The sequence below is a fragment of the Chiloscyllium punctatum genome, chromosome 20 (genome assembly GCF_047496795.1).
Source record: "Chiloscyllium punctatum isolate Juve2018m chromosome 20, sChiPun1.3, whole genome shotgun sequence".
Classification (NCBI taxonomy): domain Eukaryota; kingdom Metazoa; phylum Chordata; class Chondrichthyes; order Orectolobiformes; family Hemiscylliidae; genus Chiloscyllium; species Chiloscyllium punctatum.
In genome coordinates this window covers 23871798-23898613 of record NC_092758.1, presented here as the reverse complement: position 1 = coordinate 23898613, position 26816 = coordinate 23871798, and the positions used below count along the sequence as shown (strand labels likewise).

The following is a 26816-nucleotide window of genomic DNA, read 5'->3' as shown; positions in this document are numbered from 1 at the left end:
TCTGTCCTAAATCAATTCTATGTTCTGTTCACATAATATCACTAAATGTGCCACAATAGTTTCTTCTCGAGAACTAGATCACTATTAAATTTCTCAGTCTTGTTTGACAATTCTTCCATCTCTTTACGCCCTACCTATCATTGTAGCCAGCCCTCCAGTGTCATGTCAGAACTCAGAATATTAGCTCTGTTTCTCTCTTCACAGATGGTGCCAAACCTGCTAAGATTCTACACTATCTTCGGTGTTTACTTCATATTTCTATTCACCCATAGGGCAGCATTTCAGCTCACAGCACCAGGGACCCATGTTCATTTAACCCTGGGGCAACAGTCTGATTGGAGTTTGCACATTCTCCCTGTGTCTGCATGGGTTTTTCACTGGGTGCCTTGGAGTTCTCCCACATTCCAAAGATGTGCAGGTTAGGTGGATTGCTCAGGGATGCGTAGATTAGGTGCATTAACCACAGGAAATGTAGGGTTACAGGGAAAGGGTAGAGGGATGGGTCTGGGTGTGATGCTTTTTTGGAGGGTTGGTGTGAACTTGCTGGGCTGAATGGACTGTTTCCACACTGTATGGATTCTATTCTATGGCATTATTGCTAGACTATTAATTCAAAGTCCAGGTAATGTTCTTGGGATCTAGCTTTGAATGTCACCACAGCAGATGGTGAAGTTTAAATTCAATAAAAATCTGGATTTAAGAGTCTCATGATGACTATGAAACCATTACCAATTGTCAAGAAAAAAAACCCAACTGATTGACTCATGTTCTTTTCGGGAAGGAGCTGCTGTCTTTACCTAGTCTGACTTACATGTAACTCCAGATCCATAGCAATATAGTTGACACTTTTACTGTCTTCTGGGTATTTAGGGATGGGTAATAAATGCCGGCTTGACCAGTGATATCCACATCCCATGAACAATATTAACAAAAACATATTTTGTGTTTGATCAAGATCTTGATGGTCTTCCGATTCTGGTCTCTTATTGTGTCCCAAATTCAATCAATCCACTACAGTCAGCTATGACTTCAGCTGAAGAGCTACTAAGCTTGAAAATATTTTTACAAAATCTCATGACTTCTCTCTTGTTCTGTCTTCTAATGAGAGATTCGTAAAATAATTCCTTCAGCTAAGTCTTTGATCACCAATCCTAATGTCTCCTAATATATATTTTATCACTTTTGGTTTAATAATCACCCCCATGGAAGCAACTCAGATATTTTACATGAGGAGTTATATAAATGTAGGGTGTACTTGCTGTGAAACGTAGTGGCCCAGTTTACAATTTTTTGTAGCATACATTCAGAAAATGATTACCATTTTAACAGTTGCTATATTTAGTGTAAAATGCTCAAATAATTTAAAAAAAAACCAGGACAGCACATCCTACTTTTCAGTATTGATAAAGTCGCCATAGTCCTATTAGACCATAGGGCTGGTCTCACATTAGAAAGAGAGATGACTGGTGTTTAACCTGAAGATCACCATGTCTCAGGTGAGGGGAGAGGTTGAAAAGGAGAGTATTGCATGGTAACCTCAGTTGATGCAAGAATTGAACCCACGCTGTTGGAAACACTATGCATCATAAATCAGCCATCCAGCCAAATGAGCTAACCAACTCTCTCTTCAGTAGGACCTTTTCCAAAGGTACCAAACAGAGCAAACACATATAAGAGTATATGAATGATATACAGCATTCTAGCTTGAACAAGTGGTACTATTTTTCCAGATTACAACAAGAGATGATATTCTACATAAACCACATGATGCCAGGGAATGAATTGAAACTAGTTACCCTGTGTACTGGATGTAAACACTCAGCATCTACTGAGTGCAATTCCATTTGGAGGTTTGGTAAATTATTCATTCATATTACATCCATTGTACAATGTTGGTTGTGGTGTAAGGTCTATGCTGAATTTGAGAACAGCAATCTGATTTCTCTAAGTGCTTCAGTCAGTCACAGTCAGAATTCCAGCAAAGAGCATGCTGAATTATGCACTATTCCTATTAACAAAAGAGGAATTTAAAATTCATTCTCTGAATCCAACAGAACATAGCTCCTTTAAGTTTCAAGAACTCACAGAATTCTGCGTTAGGAAGTCAAATTGCATCCACAAGGTTATTGGGTCTTTAATCAGGATGAATAGTTGCCCGGCACTTTGTCAGAATCCATATAATCTATCTGCAAATGGCCAATTCGTGCTCAGTTTTTCTTTCCTTTTGACAGCCTATGTCAGTGGCACAGAGCAATAGGGTGCAAGTCCGACCTTATACTGAGGATTTCTCATCTGTCGATGAAGCACTTTACAGCCTTTCAGGCTGAACACTGACTGCAACAATTACAGACTAAAATCTGTTCCACATATTTTGCATCATATTCTTCCAAAAATTTGTTTCTTCCAGTATTTTTGCTTTCAGGCTTGAGCACCTCTTTTTTGGTGTGAAACTTATGGATTTTTCTTGGCGAAGTCCGAGTTGAGTTTTTTTGGAGGGTTTGATGTTGTCTGGCCCAATGGGTTTTCTTGCACAATTTAACCAAAGTCACTTCATTATTAACTATATCCTATACACACGTAATTATTTCACATATAATACATAATATGCACATAGATGTTAAAAATGCCATAGGGATATATATATATATATTAGCGCTATGGCATTTGATTCACAGCCCATCATACCAAGACCTGTTAGTGGAATAACTCACCACTCAGTGCTTATCTGTGGAAATATCAGAAAATTCCCTGTGCTGCGTAATCTTTAAAAGCCCATTGTCCACCCAGACACACTCCAGAGCTACCCTGCACATTCTCCACATCAAGATTGCTAACCCTTTAATAGCCTCTTAAACCAACAAATAAATGGTGAACTCAGAACGCCCATTGAGATAACTGTAGCTTTTGAAACAGAAATGCATAATAACCTATGAATAACCCTTGGAAAATGTCAGCAAAGGCCTTTATTTAAACTGTGCAGAAAGATGGTACTGGTTTGAGAAGCCCATCCCAGATGGCTGTGAATAGAGTCACAGAGTAACACAGCACAAAAACAGACTCTTTGGTCCAACTCATCTGGACTGACCAGACACCACAATCTGAGCTAGTTCCATTTGCCAGCATTTGGCCCATATCCTTCTAAGTCCTTTTTATTCATATACCCCAGCCAGTTGCTTTTTAAATGGTGTAACCGTTCTAGCCTCCTACTTCCTGTGGCAGGTCATTCCATATACACATCACCCTCTGCATGAAAAAATTACCATTTAGGTCATTTTAAAATATTTCCCATTTCACTTAAACCTATGCCCTCCAGCTTTGGACTCCCTCACCCAAAGGAAAAGTTCTTGTCTGTTTACCCTATCCATGTGCCTCATGATTTTATAAACCTCTATAATGTAACTCTCCAGTCTCCAACACTCCAGGGAAAAAAAGCCCCAACCTATTCAGCCTCTCTCTATAACTTAAATCTTCAGTCCCAGCAACATCTTTGTAAATCTTTTCTGCAGCTGAAAAATGTGTTGCTGGAAAAGCGCAGCAGGTCAGGCAATATCCAAGGAGCGGGAGAATCGATGTTTTGGGCATAAGCCCTTCTTCAGGAATGAGGAGGGTGTGCCAAGCAGGCTAAGATAAAAGGTAGGGAGGAGGGACTTGGGGGAGGGGCATTGGGAATTCGATAGTTGGAAGGAAGTTAAGGTGAGGGTGATAGGCCGGAGTGGGGGGGTGGGGCCGGAGAGGTCGGGAAGAAGATTGCGGGTCAAGAAGGCGGTGTTGAGTCTGAGGGTTGGGACTGAGATAAGGTGGGTGGAGGGGAAATGAGGAAGCTGGAGAAATCTGCATTCATCCCTTGTGGTTGGAGGGTTCCTAGGCAGAAGATGAGGCGCTCTTCCTCCAGGCGTTGTGTTGCCATGGTCTGGCGATGGAGGAGGCCAAGGACCTGCATGTCCTTGGCGGAGTGGGAGGGGGAGTTAAACTGTTCAGGTACGGGGCTGTTGGGTTGGTTGTCCCAGAGGTGTTCTCTGAAACGTTCCGCAAGTAGGCGGCCTGTCTCCCCAATGTAGAGGAGGCCACATCGGGTGCAGTGGATGCAGTAAATGATGTGTGTGGAGGTGCAGGTGAACTTGTGACGGATATGGAAGGATCCCTTGGGCCCTTGGAGGGAAGTGAGGGGGGAGGTGTGGGCGCAAGTTTTGCATTTCTTGCGGTTGCGGGGAAGGTGCTGGGAGTGGAGGTTGGGTTGGTGGGGGGTGTAGACCTGACGAGGGAGTGGTCTTTCCGGAATGCTGATGGGGTGGGGAGGGAAATATATCCCTGGTGGTGGGGTCTGCACCCTCTCATGTTTAACATCCTTGCTGCAGAAGGACAACCTGAATTGTGTGCAGTATTCCAAAAGTGGCCTCACCAATGTCCTGTACAGCCACAACATGACCTTCCAACTCCTTTGCTCGATGTTCTGACCAATAAAGGCAAGTGTGCCAAACACCTTCTTCACCACCCTATCTACCTGTGACTTTCACTTTCAAGGAACTGTACACCTGCATTCCTCAGTTTCTGTGTTCGGCAACACTCCCCAGGGCCCTACCATTAACTATATAAGTGCCCCCTAACAAAAATGAAATGCCTCACATTTACCTACATTATTCTCCATCTGCCATTCCTCGACCTGTTGGCCTATCTGATCAAGGTTCTTTTGTACTCGAAGATAAATTTCTTCACAGTTTACTACACTAACGTTTTTGGTGTCACCTTCAAACTTACTGACCATGCCTTCTAAGTTCACATCCAAATCATTTATGTAAATGAGGAAAAGCAGTGGACCCAACACCGAACCTTGTGTTACACAACTGGTTACAGGCCTCCAATCTGAAAAGCAACCTTTACCATCACCCTCTGTCTTCTAGCTTCAAGCCAATTTTGTATCCAATTGACTAGTTTCCCCTGGATCCCACATGATCTAGCCTTACTAACCAGTCTACCATGCAGAACCTTGTCCAGCACTTTACTGAAGTCAATCAAAGGAGTCCAGCAGAGGCTTATTTTAAAACCCTCACTGGTGAATTAAGCCTATCTATTCTTTTAAACTGCAAGATGATTTTAAAAATAGATCCTGCTGCTTAAATCTATTTTATCAGTCTTTCAACAGAATATACCTCTCCTTCAAGAATTGTGACTCCCACATTGAACATTTTGGCTCCTGAAGCATGAAAATGGATCGATTCAAAATGGGTTGGATTCCTGAGCTTGGATTCAGCTCTTCCGTGTGATTCATGTACTCCCACCCCTGCCAATACTAACTACCCTGTTATTAACAAAAAAAGGAACTGCCACAAAAGGTAGGACTCCTGTCAGCCATTTTTAAAGGTCTCTGGAGTCAGCCCAACACCATTAACATCTGAGTTGTTAACTCTACATTTCTATCCACAGCTACTGATTATTTCTGTTTTTATTTGAGAGTGCCCCAACCTTATCTTTCAGCCTCCAGAGCAAAGTGGCTTTTATTCTGTGCAGCATTTGAACCTTGGAGTCTGTGGTGAAAAGACAGTGCTGCACTGACCTTAACCATTCAGTTCCATTCTGAACTTGACCTAATTTGCAGTGCCCTACAGGCACATAAATATTCCTGTCTGCTGCAGAATTGAAATGTAAAGCAAAGCACCTTGATTTAGTGTAATTGATTATTTCACTATATAGATACAAACAAGTGTTAGCAATCAATGAAACAGATGTACAGCTGTTGCATGGTATAAAGAAAGCTATACAGTAGGATTGAGTTGACTAAGTCAGCTTTAGAGGATGAAAAATACATTAGTTAAGAGCACATTATTAAGTAAAAACAAATTGATTTTATGCAGCATCTCAAATGTAACAAAATGTCCCATTTACTTCACAGGAGTGTAATAAAATTAAAATGCATTAGATTAAGTCACGTAAGGAGATACTATAACAGATGACCAAAGTTTGGTCAAAGAAGATCTAAAGAGCATCTTAAAGAAGCAAACTTGTAGCAAGGCAGCGAGGTTTATGGAGAACAGTTTTTAGGCTTTGGCAGCATGACTACCAATGGTGGAGCATTTCAAATTGGGAATACTCAATGGACTGAATTATAGGAACCCAGACATTTGGAGGGTTGTTGGGGCAGCTGAGACTACACAGATAAGGATATATGAGGTCACAATGGGATTTGAAAACAAGGGTGAGACTGTTAAAATCAAAATGGTGATTACGTTTATTGCAGAGCTGCTACCCTCTGCATTTTGATGGGGAAGTATAAATAATGTTAGTTCAATAATAGCTGCAATTAAGCATGTGCTGTGTGTGAAAGGGGAGTAGGACTTCTGTGAGTTAAGAAAGGGGTAGCAGTATTATGACCTAAAATTTCTGGAGGCTAGATGGGAGGCTGACCAGGAGTGTGTTGGAACTCTAAATTTGCATCAATTTATTTCACAATTATCAAGGAAGCAAGGGATGTAAATACATTCCCCACCATTGCTTTGTCTGTATTTCTTTATTTTTGTGCATGGCCAATTCATTAAATTCACAGTCATGATTTGGAGGTGCCGGTATTGGACTGGGGCATACAAAGTTAAAAATCACACAAAACCAGGTTATCGTCCAACAGGTTTATTTGGAAGCACAGACTTTTGGAGGGCTGTTCTTTCATCAGGTGGTTGTCCTGATGAAGGAGCAGCGCTCTGAAAGCTAATGATTCCAAATAAACCTGTTGGACTATAACCTGGTGTTGTGTGATTTTTAACTTCAATTCACAGGGGCTACAAATTCATTTTAGGATTACAACAAGTTATTGGGACCTGTGCGTGCTCAATGAAAATGCTAACTGTTAAATGGCCATGAAGCTGAGAGGGAACATTAGTCCCCATGAAAATACACTCTATGTTTTCCAAAGGAAAAGCTGTAGACTGGCCCTTCTCTAATAATTCCTTCTTGTATGTTTTCCTCTACTCCTCCAGTTCTATAGTAATTGAAACTTTTCAAATTTTTTTCATGGTGTGACAAGGTGGATATTGATTTTTCACTTGGATGGTGACTATTGAATCAGGGAACATAATCTCAGGATGAGGGGTAGGCCATTTCAGATGGAGATGAGGAGGATTTTTTTTTCATTAGTGAATCTTTGGAATCCTCGAACAAGAGTTCTTGCAAGCTTAATGAAAGATCAGGTTCAAAAAAGAAATCAGTGGGTTTGTGTTGATTAATGATATCAAGAGATATGGAGATAATGGGGACAAATGGCTTATGGTAAATGATCTCATTAAATGGTGAAGCAGGCTCAATGGAGTGAATGGCCTACTCGTGATCTGATATTCCTAATTTCCTCTGGTTGCTAGTCCAACATTTACAGTCATATCGAGCAATGTCACAGCCAGCACTTCAAAGTGTATTTTGCTGTTCTCGTCTTAGAACTCACTTCAAAATAAAACTCTCTGACATATTAAATGAGAGCATTCGACTGAAACGAGTAAAACACAAGCGAAGAAGGGAGAGGAAAAGAGGCAGGACAATCAAATTATTTTAAATTGGTATTGTTATTTCTCATAATGAAACAGTCATCAATTTGTCTGATCAGACTTCTTCCTCAAAGTAAGAGCCATATTTTTGCAACTTGGCTAACTACATGTACACAAACATTGCCACTCCCTCACCACCCAATGCTGGAGGAAGAATGTCTTACCTTCCGCCTCGGAACCCTTCAACTCCATGACATCAATGTAGACTTCTCCAGTTTCCTCATTTCCCCTCCCCCACCTTACCCCAGTTCCAACCTTGCAGTTCAGCATCACCCTCATGATCTGTCCCATCTGTCAATCTTCCTTTCCACTTATCCGCTCCACCCTCCTCTCCGACTGTTACCTTTACCCCCACCTCCATCCACCTACTGCACTCTCAACTACCTTCTCCCTAGCCTCACCCCCTTCCCATTTATCTCTCCACTCCCGAGGCTCCCAGCCTCATTCCTGAATAAGGGCTCCGGCTCAAAACGTTGATTCTCCTGCTCCTCAAATGCTGCCTGACTTGCTGTGCTTTCCCAGCACCACTCCAATCTCAACCTTAATCTCCAGCATCTGCAGACCCCACTGTATGCACGTACACACTAACCACAACTTGGAGCATTTTCAGTTTATCTGAATTTAGACATCATCATTAGGTTGCCCATTTTGGCATTCTGCATGTCAAAACCTGCAAAATCGCTGCGCTTGTTTCCACTTTGCAATTCACACTTAATTTATGGCCTACAATCTGGCAAATGACAGCCATTGTGTGCACACTGCCTACGTTTACAGGATGAAAGATTCCTGACTTTCATTTTGAACTGGTGATCATCCTCCAAGAATCTGAAGTACTGGCTGAGTCAGAATCTTGAAGTAACAGTCATAATTGCACAGCTGAAATTAAACATTTGTTTTCAATAACACAAACAGTGACACGATTCAATTGTTGATGACTATGTTTGATTACCCAACATGGGATTGTTTACAGCTGGTAATCCTCTATGAAAAATGTGTGTCACTGTTGTGCTCTGAACCTTTAGTGCCAAGATCATAATCACTTACCTTACCTTCTCATCTAAGTTACACTGCCTCCAGTATATTCACTGCATGGCAGTAGGAATATCAACTGCCTCATTTTAACTACACTGTAAATTTCATGAATTAAAATAAATGTTTCAAGAAACTCTGGGATTTGGACTGATTTCATAAACTGCATGATAATCTCTCTTGCGATATACAGCATTTTCACAGTTGCCATATTGAAGACTTGCCTTAGATTGATATCGGCTCTATGCTGCCATTATGTATTGACCAGCCTTTGAGAGGTAGAAGCTAGTCTGCATTGGTAGGTCAACTGCATATAGATCGGGGTTACAGCCTTATACTAATCAATACGTTTATAACAAACTAAAGAGATTCAGTTGTATGCAACAAAACAGCATTTAGTTCAAGATCAAGTCTGTCAAATGTATGAGTACGATCAATCAAACTGTTTAAGGACTTGCACTGAAGACCATTCTTATCTACAGCAAAAGCACTTACAGTCTTGTTATACTCACTCATCAAACTCACTGTACCTCAAACTGGGTCATCTATTTTAGACTGCCACCAACAATGACAAATCCACCAGCTGTAGGAGAGTCTGTGACATGCTCGCCCGCCCTCCTGTCCCAACTGAGAGAAGATGGATGGATGCAAACAGGCCTGACAGGAGAGAAGGATGCAGTCAGGGAAAACTGAGTGCAATGTAAAATTAAAATCAGGTATCTAAACACAGACAGACTGTGCTCAAAAACTGATGCAGTAAAATGTGGAATAATCATGGATTAGACAGAGCAGCTTAAAGAAAGGGGGGAATTAAATTAAATTGCATGTAAACTGTCCTCTGAGATCAATCTGATAAGTGGAGACTGTCGCCACCGGCTCCTTTATTTTTAAATTGCATTGATGCGGAGGGGTGCAAGTCTCTACGGGATATCCATTTTATAGAGTGAATGGTTCATTAAATGTAAGATCACTGTGCAAAGATGATTACATGAGATGCTGTTGAGGTTCCAGCAGATGGATACACAAAACTCCAGGATATAATGCTGGTAAACTAGCAACACAAGCTAAACCAACAGTCGCAGTTAAAAGCACTGTAACTCCTCCATTGTCTTGAAGTGGAAGATTATCAGACATATAAAAATAATAACTTTAAACTGGGTACGGATGAAACGTGGCATTGTCTTTCATATCAACAGTGACACTGAGGCCTCACTTGCTCCCTCGACATGATTCAAAGAAGGACAAGGAGCTTTCCTGATATAAAACAGATGATTTGATCATTTATTTCATGTCATTTGTGCGAGATGGTTGTGCACAGATCGGCTGCCCTGATTCTCAGATCACACCAGTAATTGAACTTCCGCGGCAGTTCATTCACTCTAAATCTTCCTTGAACAGCCCCATGGTTGGTAAATTACAAATTGTAAGTTTTAAGTATTTGAACAGGTTCCAAAAGTTAAGGAAGACTTCAAACTGGTGCCAATATCATGGAAATTCAAATGCACTTCATGAAAATTGTACTTAGAAGTGCACCATGTTTTTGCACGAGTTTGACCCATTTTGGGTAAGTTGCACCAAAGACTACAAACCACAACCAAGTTCCATTGAACATATATTCTTTTTTTAATTTCCTGAGAAACTGAGTACTTATAAAATAACGAGCAACTGTTTCAGTACATTTTTTAAAGTATAATTTTCTCAACTTCAGGTACCCTTCAAATAATATGATAATTATGTTCATAAAAATCACCATAATAAGTGAAACCACATCATTTTGAAACAGATATTTCCATAGAAACCCATGTAAATATATGGATCGTGCACAGAAGACAAGTACAATGTTAATATGAATCACTAAAATTTACATGAAAATATGCAGAAAGATGGTCCTTGCCTCATAAACAAGATTGCTAATCAAGAGGTGCAAGACTGTGGACCATTTTTAGAAACATATCAAGCCTTAATCGGGACAGGCAACAACCAAAATGAACTGTACGAACAAGAACTTACTCAGGAATGTTGGGTTTGGCATATGTTTATAGCTGCACACTGCTGAGTGTGAGGTAAGAACCACATTATGATGAGTCAGGCATATTTTATTGAAAAAGTGAGGACTGTAGATGCTGGAGGTCAGAGTCGAGAGTGTGCTGCTAGAAAAGCACAGCAGGTCAGGCAGCATCCCAAGGAGCAGGAGAATTGACATTTCAGGCATAAGCCCTTCATCATGTTTTATTATAAACATGAGTAACAAAATAGAACCTCATTAAGGCATTATTTCCCCCCAAAATGTCTGTCACTTCAGGTTTTATGGAAGGTTTCTTGTCACGAGACCTAGTGGCTTTTCTTGCCGCACCTGACCAAACTCTCTTCATTAATTATCTACTTCATGCCTCTCATTTAATTCTAGTCCCCTTCTGTCTCTTGCTATACCCAGAATAAATTACTACTGTTGGTATATCCCAGAATAGATCAGCATCCCTGCTGGCAGTTCCATTTTAAAAGGTCACTGTGCACCTGTACTTGCACTGCACATCATTCCTCATATTTGGCCCAGATGTGGTAGACAAAGTCAGTTTTCTGGAAGTCTTGCTGGATGGGGTAGTGTCAAGGATTTCCCTGGTCCAGCAATAAAAGCCACAACATCAGACCATGCCAGCTTGGTGTGATTCGCAACCTGGCTCAATGCAATACAGGAACGCACAGCACTGCATAGGGCAAATGACCTTTTCCACTCCACCTGTATAAGTGGCACCATCTTCTCTGATACTTGCTAGTCACTCTATCTCTGCTACTGTACTCATCTCCCACCAAGGCTCATGTTTTACTTTCTCACTATTGCTGTAAGATCTTCCCTCACTTGCTCTCACCTTCTGCAATCTGATAGCACTACCCCTGCATATCCTCTGTATTGTCAACTACTCACTACCTGCACCCAAAGTGATACCTGTCGTACTTATCTCTCTTAATATCTGATTTTCTTTCTCATTGCAGGAGTAAAACACACTACATTAGAGAAGAAAAAGTGTAGAAAGGTGGTGGGGTGCTCAACAGCTGGCTCTTCACCATTTGTAAGGAAAGGACCCAGACTCTGACTGCCTTGATTGGCTGATGGATCATGTCTAAGCCTTTGATTTTATTGGAGGCCACTCTTGACTGACTATGCCTGACAATAGGGGGTCCCGTAACCAGAAGCTATCTCCCTTGACTTGACTGAGGATGGCTGATAGATATGACAAACTTCCTGAAGTGGCATATGCTCTAAACAGAGCTGATAAAGTATGGAACGGGAAAAAGCACTGTAGGTCAAGCAGCATCAGCGGAGCAGCAGAGTTAACGTTTCAGGTTGGGACCCTTCATGCTGCTTGGCCTGCTGTGCTTTTTCCAACTCCACACTTTATCGACACTGACTTTCCAATATCTGCAGTCCCCGCTATCTCCAATATGCTCTAAAAAACAACAGCAAGACAGCAGTACTGTGACTCTGGTATTTCTGACTGAGAGGGCAAACCACAAACATGGATGCTAGGTGGGCACCACGGGAGAACACTAAGAGAACAAACGAATAGGCTGGCAATGCAGCCTGCTCAACTCCATTAGATGGGTCCTTGTCCCACAGCAAACAGTCTCCATACTGCTAGATGATAACGATAGTTGCCATTGTGCCCCTGAGGGGCCACATGGAAATACAAAGTCAGACTGTAAGTGGATCAGAGATGTACCATGTGATGCTAGCACATGCAGCATGTCAATGTCCGTGGATGTGGGCTGCATCTGGCTGGCGCTCAAGGAGCATGCTTGAAATGTTGGTGCCTGGTATCTGGTGGCTTGGTGATGTCACCACTTACATGCTATGACTGCCATGTCAAAAATTCTTAGAGTCCAGTTTGCTCACAGCAGGTGGTACAATAGAAAGCTGTACATTTATGAAGCAAGATCTGCAGTTAATGAATCACTAACAAGCAATAATTGCACTTATTAAGCAACTCATGACTGCCTAACACAAATATTTTTCGAAGCCTAGAACTTTGTTAAACATTGCAGTGAGTTGTTCCCAATGTTGAGATAGACGTCGCTGAACATCTTGCATGATTGTGCCACATTTCATGTCTTAGCCCACATCATTAGACCCTTAAGATTATGCACTAAGTTATCACTGACAAGTATATCAAGATATAGAGTCATAGAGTGTTTAAGGAAAATAATTTTGCAGATTACTGATGCTTGAAAACTCTGATCAACCATAGATTCTCCTTTTGTATTTTGCAAATGAGTTTTAGTTAAAATCTGAGGGAAAAAGAATACTTCTCAAATGAAGTGGAGCTTTGGGTACAATTCATGAGGAGATCACTGATTATGCAAAAAACAGAGACTCAGCTACTGGGTATCAAAACCAAATCATTGCTCATCTCCCATATCCAAATCAGGATTCCAATAGGTAAAATAAAGAGAAGTACCAGTGCATTAAAACCATGTGACAAGAAGTCATTATAAGCCGGTAAGTGTTTTACATGTATAAAATTCTTCTCCTTTTTCAACATAGACCATTACCTATATTAAAATAGAAAACAGAGTACTACTACACAAAGGTTTAGATAGGGTACTGCATTCAATTCTGGTGTCCCTACTAAAGGAAGGATGTTGTTAAACTTGAGAGGATTCAGAAAATATTTACGAGGCTGTTGCTGGGACTGGAGGGTTTGAATTATAAAATAACTGAACAGGCTGTCGCTTTTTCCCCTGAAGCATTGGACACTGAGGGGTGACCTTTTTTGAGGTTTCTATAATCATGAGAGGCATGGATCGTGTGAATAGCCAAGGTGTTTTTCATAGGGAGGTTGAAGGTGAGAAGGGAAAGATTTAAAAGGAACCTGAGGGACATCTTTTTCACGCAGAGTGTGTGGTGCATGTATGGAATGAGCTGCAGAGGAAGTAGTGCAGGCTGGTACAATTACAACATTTAAAAATCAGTTACAAATCTCACAACACCAGGCTATTGTCCAGCGGGTTTAAAAGCTCTGCTCCTTCATCAGGTGGTTGTCTTCAGCTAGTGCTTCCAATTAAACCTGTTGGATTATAACCTGGTGTTGTGTAACTTTGTAACTTTGTACACCCCAGTCCAATACCGGCATCTCCAAATCATAATATTTAAAAGGCATCTGGAAGGGTACATGAATAGGAAGAATTTAGTGGGAAATGGGTTAAATGCTGGCAAATGGGACTAGATCAGTATGGGATAGTTGGTAGGTATGGATGAGTTGGACCAAAAGGTCTGATTCCATGCTGTATAATTCTATGTCTCTATGTTAGACATCATACAGTTCTCCAAGCGTGGTTTATCCAGGGTTCCACATAAATTGAACATTATTTTGCCACTCTTTTATTCTTGTCCCATAGAAATTAGTCATATTACACAGATGGTATTCTTAACTGACTTGTCAATTTATATACCACCTTTCTCAATTTATCCTTTTTACAGATCTCTTTCCTGCTCTTTGACACATTGCTTATCCTTCAATTCTTGTACTAAAACAATGCAGCAAACAGTTCAATATGTTGAATTTCATTTGCAAATTTATTTCCCCAATATTGTTATCAGTTACAAATTTCTACATCACACCTTCAGTTTCTGAATCATCATTTAAGCAATCACAGAACAGCAGAGATCCCGAAACAGAGACCTTGGAAACATTAGTCCCCACTTTCTGCCAATTTGAGAAACTGCCATCTTTAACAACAACCAATATTCCTGAGCACAGAAACACCCAAAGTGCTTCGCAGGGGAACGATAAAACAAAATATCTCAATAAACCATATTGGGAGATATTAAGGTGGAATCTTGTGCCCTGCCCCAGGTGATTTATTGGTAAGAGGCATTTACTTGGGCAGGTTCTGTTGTATGGGGACCATTCCATGTTCCTACCTCCATCTTCATTAAGTCCAGTATCAGACGATTTCCCAGCCATCACCAGCCTTAACTGGGTATTTAATATTGGTCAGCCTAATCTCTATTTAGAAATACATGGAGACATTTAAAAAAAAACTTCAATTTCTAGATAGTTTTGTACTCTTAGATTTTACCAAAGAATTCAGCATCAAAATTTACGCTTATTGGTCTACATTTCAGTTGGCTAGTTCTAACTCCATCCTTGAAGATTGAAATTATATTTACTTTCTTTCAATTCATTTATAATATTCCCTTTTCCATTGAATTTTTTTGGATAGATGCTACTGCATCTCTTTCTTTTTGAGTATCCACAAGTGTAATCTGGACCTGATGCCCTGTCTTCATGTTTAATTATTTTATTTAATGTCTCCCTTCTTACTATTTTACAATTTATGAAACAGTCTTAACTTTTTTTCATCTTTGCTAACCTTACACTGCACACGACAACAAAGTATCTGTTCAATATAACTGCCATTTCAGAGGACTCTCCTGAGAGTTAATTTTGTTCATTGCATTGAGGTCCCATCCCTATCTTAATTCTCCTTTTGTTATTTTGCGCCAACAGAGTACAACACTAATTATTTTAAGTTCTTTGATATTTTCACTTTTTATTTCCTCTATGTTTTCCTAACTGTATTTTTAATCTCTTCCCCAAATTCATCATATTCCCTTTAGTCATCCTTTCCTTTATTGTCTTGTGTGCTTTGTGTAAGCCCTTTCAGTTTCTATTTAATTTTATCCTCACCTCTTTATTTATCTCTGGTATCTCATCCTTGACCAGTTTCTTATTTATTAATGGAATATATTTCTCTTAAAAGTTATTGATTGTATCCAGATGGACTCTTATTAATTTAAAAATAGAAGTTTCACTATGTATTAAATAGTGCTTACTGCAGTTGATGTGTCACAATTGTTGTGTCCAGGAAGAAGTCCCAGGAAGGTTGCATTCACATTGAGATAAGCATCTCTGTGCAATGTGATAAAATTACAACCGAATGTTCCTTATTATTAAAACTGTCAGTTTTAACAATAATGGTTGTAAACTCTAAACTCTTATTAAAAGGTTGTCAATTTGCAGCACATTTCACCTCAGATAGAATGTTCTTCATAATAACATTGTCTCTTAAGTATCCACTCATATCTTAAGGCTCTTAGTTATGACATTTGTTTATTACACAAATGTTGTTCACTGAAGGATGCATCACAAAGAGTTGCTGTGTTGGCGGATGATCGAATAGCAACGTGGGTGAATGTTAAATGGAAGGAAAACATTGGTGCTTAATGAATGTGCCACATGTAAAGAAAGTTCAGCTCAAGTGGAATCACTATGGAATTTTGCTGTCATGTCTTCAGAAAATAAAATGACTTTAAAAAAATGATCACTGTAACTAAAAAAAAATTTTCTTTTCCTTTGTGTAATGCACCCTCTGAGAACTACCAGTCTGATCCTTCCCTCAGACTCAGAATCTTACTCCAAACTTGCCATAGATGCACAACATAGTGTCACAGACATGTTCAACAGATTTTAAAATGTTTTAACTTCATTTTTAGATACATCTCCAGTCAAAACTCAATTATTGTTCAGAAATATGTAAAAAAGGAAACAATTACATGTTCAAATAACAAGGATGATGAAAGCTAACCTGCAACATCTAATCTAGACTCAGAATTTCCTGAAACCTCTGAAGCACATTCTGTTGGTTGCATCATTCCTACCTCAACATTTCTGCTATTCCCGAATTTTGTATGATGCTAATTTGGATATTCTGTGGTGAAAATGAAATGATAAAGCAGGAATGGACATAACTATCACAATCAACAGCAAAACTCACATAGAAAGATCATTAGTTTAATGACTTGAACCATAGGATTTGAACTTGCAAATCTTTTCACAATAAAAGATTGAATTTGATCAACTTTAGAGTTTGAGTCATGGACACAGAACTGTGACCTATAGTTTTCAGCAACATCTGGAGCTGCAGATTGTGTACTGTCAATTATTTCTCAGGCAACACAATAATTAAACCATCTAAAGAAATACTTGGGTCTTTTTTTTAACCCATGTAGCTGTATGTAGCACAGGCAAAAGGCCTATTTTTGGGCCTGTCCCATGTGAAAAACATACCAGAAATACTTGCAAAACTTCGTTATCTAATACAATATCCAAATAACCTAATCAGCTACCTGAATCAGGCATTACAAACCTTGCATATGTTAATTAAGGACTTAAATGTGGCAAGCATCCCTATTTATAATTAGTCAGAACCTGACAAATGCAATTTTTTTCAATTGCTGCAAAGGATTAACTGATTTTCCACAAAAGGGATTGCTGGATTTTTTTTTTATAACTTCAATTTTCTCCATTGTGTACATAATATATACAAGTTTCACTACATTGATATGTCACTAAGACACTTGATAATAAATATCAACACAACCTACCAAAGAGGTTGATGCTAAGGTATTCAAATACAAGTGATTATTTAATGACATGATAAATCCTAATTTCTGCCAAACAACCTCTCTGGTACTGAAAATTTATTTTTCCCATCATGGATTCTCATTTCCTTCAGATTTTCATTATCCTTGGGCTGTTAAACAAATAAAGATCAAATATTTTATTTTCTGTCGCTTTTCATGATTCGGTTAATCCCACAGTTTTTTTCTGTTGCTTTATTTTCTGAATTAGTGTATGTTGAATCAAATATTATTTTCAATGCTGACTGGTTTAGACCCACAGGCAGCATTTATTGGAGATGACAGGAGTCTCTTTTGTAAGCTGAAAATTGTTGAATGCCTTGCCTCATCTCTTCTTGGGAAGTCTTGCCATATTAGGTGCCTCACTTAATAGGGTAGCAGTGGGTTTTCTGAGGATAAAGGACATTGCTGCAGACATTTCCCATTATATAATTGCTGGTTAATGAGAAGATGGCAGCTTTCATTGAGACATGTGGCACCTACCAAAGGCAAGAATCAACAAGCCATAGGTGATTAAGGGCAGAACGGGTATTGGAATAGAAATTTGGAGGAGGATGGGCAATGCCATCAGTACAGGGGCATAACTGTCAATGCCCCTCTCCACTTTGATAACAGGTTCTTTGATTAAGCATTGAATATAATTAGATGAAGGACATGCACCTGCAAGCCATAAAGCAACCATGACAGCATTTGTTTTTTGGGGTCCCCACACGGCAGGTTAACCATCTATCACAGAGAATCATAGAATTGTTCTGACACTGAAGGAGGCCATTCAGCCAATTCTGCCTGCACCAGGTCTATCACCTGGTGTTAATCTCCTGCCCTTCCCTCATATCCCTGCACATTGTTTCTATACAAATCGCCATTCAACACCCTCTCAAATGTCTCAATTGAACCTGCCTCCACCACATTATCAGGCAGTATATTCCAGGCCCTAAACTCTCACTGTGAGAAATTGTCTCTTTTCACAACACCCTTGCTTTATTTGCGAACCATTTTAAATCTACGCCCTCTCATTCTTTTCATCTTTTGTGTGTGGAAACAGCTTCTCCCAATCTATTCATGATTTCGAAAACATCTATCAAACCTCGCCTCAGCTTTCTTTTCCTCAAGGAGTAGGGTCCTAACTTCTTCAATCTATCCCCATTACTGAAGGTTATCATTCCTTGAACCTTCTTGTGAATCATTTCCTCACTCCCTCCAGTGCTTTCCTATCTTTCCTATAATGTGGTGCCGATGACTGTACAGATAACATAAGTGATGAAATGATGCCCTTATGTGGGCGTTAATTACTCATTTGAGTGATAGGACAAGTTGGCCACCCACAAGCCTTCCAGCCAAGGACAATCTTAATTGGTTGCCTGGGTACCCACCCTCTTATCTGATTAAATGCCAAACGAGCCGCAGGGGAACACATTAAATTCTGCCTTGTGCGGCTCAATGGTGAATTCTTCAACCTGGCTGAAGAGATATGCAGGTGATTCCCCTGTTCACATATTCCCCACGTCCCTTGGAGAAGGTCCTGCACTGAAAAGAACCACAGGTAGCTGCAAGCTCCCACTCAAACCCCCAAGAAAAGACATTAGGCAATGCTGCCAACTGTGAAATCCTAGCCATTATTTTATAACCAGCTCAGTAAAAGGTGCTTGGGCAATTTCACCTCAGATACATGATAGCCTTGGTTGAGAGGTGCATTGGGACTTCATGCAAAACAATTGAACAATAAATGGAAACTGCTTCAATTAAAAACAACAAAAAATACTCTCTTGTGAATTTAAAAACTGTTAATTGCTGATTTTCACTCTCTGACTTCATTAACATCACTGACTTAGCACTGTATTTGTAGTCTCTGCTCCATTCTAACTTAATTTATCAGGATTTTCCATTTAAACTATTTTTGGTCCTTATCTGCCTGGTGCCTGCATCATTTCACTGTTTCAATATTACCCATTATTAGGTTATTTCCTTGCATTGAACATTTATATCATGGATGGGAAACTGAATTGGACCAGCCACAGTTGTTGGAGGTTAATCATCTCAGCTCCAGGACATTACTACAAGAGTTAGTGTCCTCTTCCCAACCATCTTCAGCTGCTTCATGAGTTATGTTAACTCCATTTTAAGGTCAGAAATGGGGATGTTCGCTGTTGGTTGCACAATGTTCAACATCATGCACAACTCCTCAGATTCTGAAACAGTCCAGATTCAAATGCAGCAAGATCCAGACAGTATTCAAAGCTTAGACAGGCAAGCAGCAAGTATTATCGATGGTACACAAATGCCAGGCAATGATTATCTCCAACAAGTGAGAATCTAACTATCACCTCCTTGACAATCAGTGGCATTACCATGACTGAATCTCCGACTATCAACAGCCTAGGTGTTACTATTGACCAGAAACAGAACTGGACCATCCATATAAATAGTGGCTAAAAGAGGAAGTCAGCGCTAAGAGTCTTGCAGCAAGTAACTCACTTTCTGCCCATCAAAGCTTGTTCTACCATTTAGAAGGCCCAAGTGAGGAGTGCAATGGAATACTTGTTACATACCTGGATGAGTGCAGCTCTAACAACACTCAAAAAGCTTGACACCATCCAGGACAAAGCAGCCTGCTTGATTGACACATCCACAAACACTTACTTACTTCACCACCTACTCTCACTGGCAGCAGTGCATACCATCTACAAGATACCATGCAGGACCTCACTGAAGCTCTGAAGACAGCACCTTCCAAACCCATGATCACTTGTATCCGCAAGAATTAAGGGAGCAGATATTTTGGAACATCACCACTTGTAAGTACCCCTCCAAGCCACTCACAATTCTGACTAGAAACAATATCACAATTCCTTCAGTGTCACTGGGTCAAAAACCTGGAACTGCCTTCCAAATGGCATTGAGGGTCTGCCCTTGGTAAACAGAGGGCAATGGTTCAAGAAAGCAACTCTTCACCACCTTTCCCAAGGGCAACTAGTGATGACCAATAAGTGTTGGTCCAGCCAGCTACACACAGATCTCATGAGCGAATTAAAATTTTAAAATGAACGTGGCTACAGGAGGAGGTTAGAGGCTGGAAATTCTGTGACGAATAACTCATCTCCTGCTTTCTCAAATCCTATTCAACATCAATAAGGTACTAGTCAGGACCACGAGAGAATACTGTTCACTTGCCTGGATGAGAGCAGTTCCAACATTCAAGAAGCTTGACACCACCACGGGCAAAGCTGCCCGCTTAATTGGCTAACCACCCACCAACCTCAACATTTATTTCCTGCACTACTGATCTACAATATCAGCAGTGTGAGTGTGTATCATCAACAAGATGCATTGTAGCAACTTACCAAGGCCTTGACAACTCCTCTATTAGCGAGAAGGACGTGGGTAGCAGACACAAAGGAATACCACCATTTACAAGTTCCCCTCCAAGGTAAGCCACACACCAGAATTCCTTCACAGTTGCTAATCCAGAATCCTGGAATTAACTCCTTAAAAGCATATGGATGTACCTCTACCACATGGACAGCAGCATGCAAAAAGATAGCTCACTACCACCATTCCATTCCAAAGGCATTAGCAAATGCTGGCATCACCAGTGATGTTCATATTTCATGAACTATTTAAAACATAACATTAAACCTGTTTTCAAGCACAGATTTTAAAGCCAACAATTCCCACTGATTGTTCATATATTATTCGATCGAATAAATCAGCATTATTAAGAAGTAATGACGACAAGCTATCTAGTCTCTTTTCTTGATTACTGGATAATGGGATCTTTTATTAAGTGTAATGAAACAGATCAGCAAAATAATGATTACTTCAGCTTTTTAGATGTACTAAAAGGCCAAACTTCCTGCGGTAGAAAATCTTTCAGAGAACACTTTCTGTACTTGCAGGTACGGTAACACACTGTTGAAGCCGAGTGTTAAAGCTCTGTGACTAACATGACTGTTTTCTAATCTATGTCCTTCACTGCCTCACTGAAAAAAAGTCTCACTGACATAACTGCAACCATTGAATTTCATACATTGCTCTGCAAATAAAAGTATTGCTTTCCATTGTAAAAGTGTTTGACAAATACTTTTGCTTTGTTACAGGGAGAAAGTTCATATATTGTTTTCAGCCTGATGTATAAGTGACATAGAATGATAGAATCCCTGCACTGTGGAAAGAAGCCATTCAATCCATACCAACCTTCCAAATAGCAATACACACAGACCCACCAACCCCCATCCAATCATCATAACTCCATATATACCATAATCCACCCAACCTGCACATCCCTGGAGACTACAAGCAATTTATCATCAGCAATCCACTGAACTTGCTCATCTTTGGCCAGTGGGAGGAAACCAGATCACCAGCAGAATCCCAGGCAGACACAGGGAGAACATGCAAATCCATCACAAGCAGTCACCCAAGGATGGAATCAAACCAGGGTCCTTGACTCCCTGAGGCAGCAGTGCTAACCACTGAGTCACTGTGCTGCCCCAATATATTGACATAACAATGTTCCATATTGTGTGGTTTGCCAAACATTCTCCAAGAATGTATTTCAGCCACTAAATATGTTTTTTTTTTGGCCACTTCCCAACATTGGATGATGATGAAGGTATGAGAAGTGGGTACTAAATATTTTTGCTGAAAATGTGTTGCTGGAAAAGCGCAGCAGGTCAGGCAGCATCCAAGGAACAGGAAAATCGATGTTTCGGGCATAAACCTACTAAATATTTTTAGCTGGCTCCAGAAGTGACAGGAGATTTTGAATACATTCTTCCATATTTGATTAGAACATTCAAGTGAGAGGTTATGGAAAGGAAAACACTGTCCAGCCATCATTACAGAAATGAGTAATGTGTGAGCGACATGAAGGGGTCAGGCAAGGTGGGGCCACGTAAATGTAAGTTCAAGTTCGAAAGATCATCAGTTATATGGCAAAAATAACATCTCAAGGAACTTCCAAGGAGGGTTACCTGTCAAAGTTTGACACTGAGCTGCCGAGGTCAGTGCTAGATTGTGTTCACTTTGTTTCTCCCTGTTCGGCTGCTAACTGGCATGCTGAGCGTCTCCAACATTTCCTATTGCAATTTCAAATTTAAAAGGCTTCTTGTCAAGTGCAATCAATTGCTCAGCAAGAAATCAGTTTTAAAAATATGCCTTTTTTTTCACTTTAGCATCATTTTCCTTCCTCCTGCCCTCCTTAAACAAGCAAGCACTCTGCAGGAAGTCTGATACCAATATGCAAATGGTGCTATTCAAGTTGTTCTACCAGAGTCGGCATTGACTGGTTGAAAATTGCCTAGAACACATCTTATTTAGAGGTAAAAACAATGACTGCAGATGCTGGAAAGCAAATACTGAATTAGTGGTGCTGGAAGAGCACAGCAGTTCAGGCAGCATCCAACGAGCAGCGAAATCGACGTTTCGGGCAAAAGCCCTTTGACTTTTGCCCGAAACGTCGATTTCGCTGCTCGTTGGATGCTGCCTGAACTGCTGTGCTCTTCCAGCACCACTAATCCAGTATCCACATCTTATTTAGAGTCCAGATAATGACTTCAAAACAGCAAAGCAGGCAAGGAACATAATAACTAGTCTGAGCAACCTGAACAGAAAAAGAGAGATAATGCAAGAAATCAGAAACAGACACTGAAATTTCTGTAAAATCTCCAAGTTAGTGTTTCTCTGCTTTCTCTCCACAGATGCTGCCTGAACTGCTGTGCTCTTCCAGCAATTTCTATTTCTGGTTCTGAGCATCCAGTGAAAGTTTTAAGGCTGTTCTCAAAATACCCATCTGCTTTATTATCATCACAGATCCTCTTCATTACAAGGGTCTGATATAAATCTACTAGTCCCTCCAATGTTTTTCCTGGTTTGGATAAAATCCAATTGTTCAGAGTAGCAGTTTGCACGTGGCTAGTTGGATCATTTAAGAGATTTTCATTGGTATTTACCTGGGTGTAATTATACTTCCCAGACAGAAGAAAGGGGTTTATGCACCTAATCATACATCATATATTTGATTAAGTCTTTCACCTTGACCAGCAATATAAGTTTGATACATAACAGTGAGGGCTTCTGAGGTAAGCACAGTGAAAACCTCTGTGATGATGTCAGTCAAATCCCCCTCTTAGAACTTATTTCACTGAAAGCTCCTAATGGTATATTATAGAGCTTGCTATACAATGGGTTGAAACTTTTTATTGGCCATCTTGCCCATTTGGTGAGCAGATGGTGGCCTATCAACACTGACTTTTCAGACCAAGACCCACTGTGCCTTCCTCCGATCAATGTGAAGGGCAGCAGAGATGGGTTTCTCTCTCAAATCAAATCCTAAGAAGCGGAAGTTCTGACCAATAAGAGGAGCCAGCCAATCAGGGGCCAGCAGTTCTCGCACTCAGCAATGTTACCCAGACAATGGCTGATGCAGGAAGAGAAAAACAGCCAAGGTCGCAATGATCAAGGTATCAGCTAAATGCTGTGCCAGGCAATGGAGAGTGTTCAGTTTCTGGGATGCAGAGTAATGGTGAGAAAGATCGGAGCCGTAAGGAAACAAGGGAAAAGGGGCTAGCTCTCAGCGGTCAGTGCCCTTTCCAACATCCAGTCCCCTAGTTATGCACAAATTAGTGCAGGTGGAGGGACACCGGCCCCATTATGGACCTCACATCTTCCTACCCAGAACTGAATTTGAGAGATGAAGGAAGCCAGCAGGAATCAAGGATGTCACCAGCCCACCTCATTAATTTGGTTATCTGAGTCCATGTTACTGGCCTCTCGGACTCTGCTCAATATCATGAAATCATTGGTCACATTGCTGCAATTCCTGTTTGGGAAACATCCATTAAAACTATATTTTCTCTCACTGTGAATGGTGGAGGAGACCAGCAGTGTGTATTGTGGGAAAGAGAAAAGTTGAAATACTTTTCTTATGGAAATGCAGCAATTAAAGCAAATATGAAACTTAGCTGTCAACTGTGTCTCCGTGGGTAACGCTTCAGTGTCAGATGGCTGTAGGTTCAGTTCCCACTGCACAGACCTCAGCACATAATCCAGGCTGCTATCTCAGTGTGTTGACAGTGCCGTCTGTCAGACAGACATTAAACAAAGGCCCACTGATCCTATATAGTGGATGTAAAACATCCTACTGCACCAGTTGACAAAGAGGTCTCTCTGGTTGCCTTGCTCAATCTATACCTATTAACCATCATCAATAAACCTCATTACCTGGTTATGAGCAAACTGTTATTTTTAGGTAGCTTACTCCATAAAAACCTTGCTACACATATCAGAGTTACCAGTCTGATGCATCATCTATTTACCTACCACTGGTGGCTAATGGATGGATTAGTTCACTGCCATCAATCCTTTCTTTATTTTACTAATCAACCTGATTGGGCATGTTGTGACACGACAGGGCAAGTGGGGCTTGAACACAGGCCTTCTGGCTCAGAAGGGTCACTCCCACTTCTCCACAAGTGCCGAAACCTCTTTCCTTTGCTGAGCCTAGGGCCGATGTGTTTACCAATGTTAAACAACAACGTATAAGAGGCACCTGTCTGAAATAATAAGGTATTGTTGATTGTATGATAGTAATAGATACAATTCCATCTCACAGGGGTCAAGCTTGCTGTGTCTGCCTCCATTGAGATCTTGTGCCAGGTGAACTGTTTCGAGAGGGTCGTGCTGGAAGAGCACAGCAGGTCCGGCAACATCTGAGGAACAGGCAACTCGACCTTTCGGACATAAGCCCTTCATCAGGGAAAATGGGAAGTTGATCATTTTGGAAGAGGGAACAAAGGAACTGTTTCATATAAATGATGAAAAACTGCAGAAGGCTGCAACACAAAGGAACTTGAGGGTACTTGTAAATGAAACACAGAAGGCCAGCACAATGTGCAGCAGTAATCAGGAAGGGTTAATGGAATACTGGCCCTTATTTCAAGGGGAAAACTGAAAGAACTGTGGATATTGTAAAACAGAAACAAAAACAGAGGTTACCAGAAAAGCTCAGCAGGTCTGGAAGCATCTGTGAAGAGAAATCAAAGTTAACATTTCAGGTCCAGTGACCCTTCCTCAGAACTGATGGTAGCTCGGAAAGTGTTGGTTCATATGCAGAAGATGGGGATGTGGGGTGTGGTGATAAGGTGTAAATGAACCAGGGTTCATGAGGATGATCCCTGGTTTGGAGGGGATGCATATGAGAAAAAGCTAAACAGATTGGCACTGTACTAATTGGAGTTTAGAAGAATGAGAGGTGATTTAATTGAAACTTATAAGATTCTTAAGGAGCTTGACAGGGTGAATGCTGAGAGGATGTCTCCCCCCATACAGAGTCTTGGACCAAAGGTAGGGATAGAGTCCAAAGACAGAGAAGAAAAACAGTTGGATAGACAAAGGAGTCGAAAACAATCTGGCTGGGAGAGTGTTAATGGAGTCTGTTAGTGGCTAACAATGAATAGTGTGTAATGGCAGATTATGAGAGAAATCAAAGTTAACGTTTCGGGTCTGGTGACCTTTCCCCAGAACTGGTGACCTTTCCCCAGAACTGAAGAGAAACCAAAGTTAATGTTTTGGGTCCGGTGACACTGTCCATTTACGTCCTCCCTCTTCTGTACCCAAACATACCTTCGAAGTGAAGCAGCATTTTACCTGCATTTCTCACAATCTGGTCGATTGCATTTGCTGCTCACAATGTGGTCTCTTCTGCATTGGGGAAACGAAGTGTAGACTGGGTCACCGCTTCACAGAACATCTATGTTCTGCCAGCAAAAAATGACCCTGAGCTTCCAGTTGCCTGCCACTTTAACACCCCACCCTTTTCCCTGGCTGACATCTCCATCTCAGGCTTGCTGCAGTGCTCCAGCAAAGGTCAGCACAAGCTGGAAAAACAATACCTATTTTCCACTTGGGGAACATGCAACCCTCTGGACTCCATATCAAGTTCAATAATTTTAGGACCTCAACTCCCTTATGTCCTAGCACCCACCAAACACACCAGGCCTTGTTATCACATAGTCCGCCAGGCAGTTCACAGAAGGTTCATGAGGATGATCCCTGGTTTGGAGGGGATGCATATGAGAAAAAGCTAAACAGATTGGCACTGTACTAATTGGAGTTTAGAAGAATGAGAGGTGATTTAATTGAAACTTATAAGATTCTTAAGGAGCTTGATAGGGTGAATGCTGAGGGGCAGAGTTTTGGACCAAAGGGCAGTCTCAGAATAAAGGGCAGCAATTTAAGACTAAGAAGAGGAGGGATTTCTTCTCTCAGAGGGTTGAGACTCTTTGGAACTCTTTGCCACAGAGAGCTGTGGGAGCAGAGACCTTGTGTATAGTTAAGGCTGAGATAAATAGATTCTCGTGGAATTAAGGGTTATGGGAAAATGCAGGAAAGTGGATTTGAAGAATGTCAGAAGAACCATGATCCTATTGAATGGCAGAGCAGTTTGAACGGGTCTTAACTCTTCCAGTACCATTCTCTTATATAACATTTCCCCAATCTTAGTTGACAATCATACACTGATGTATGCAATTTCTTTTTAAATTTACCACAACTACGTTTCCCCCTTAATCTCTGACTTCATAAATGCCAGCAGTTTGAAGTTTGCACAATTCCTCTGTAATACCTTCCTTTTCAAATTGGAAGACTGGTAACTCCTTAGCTTGAGGAATGTTCACCTTGATTCTTATCTTGACCTTAAATATTCTGGGAACCACTCCTCCACGAGAGAACCTTTTACCTCTTGATCATTCTTTACAAAGGACGTTGTTCCTGCTGAACATGTTAGTTAGTCCATTATCTTATCTAGAGGGCCCTTGATGACCAAATTTTATTTGCAGACCAAT

General features: G+C 40.7%; 1 protein-coding gene across 7 annotated transcripts in view; it reads right to left on the bottom strand.

Moving 5' to 3' along the window:
- The window catches only part of tenm2a (teneurin transmembrane protein 2a), a 2790214-nt gene that overhangs the window by 928519 nt on the left and 1834879 nt on the right, over nt 1-26816 (bottom strand). The window contains exon 1 of one of the 7 annotated variants that reach the window (XM_072590502.1): nt 9083-9125. The exons of the other annotated variants lie outside the window; for them this stretch is intronic. The gene's annotated coding sequence lies outside the window, so the exon portion shown is untranslated. Of the gene's footprint in view, nt 1-9082; nt 9126-26816 lie in introns of those variants that run through there. 7 annotated transcript variants of the gene reach the window in all.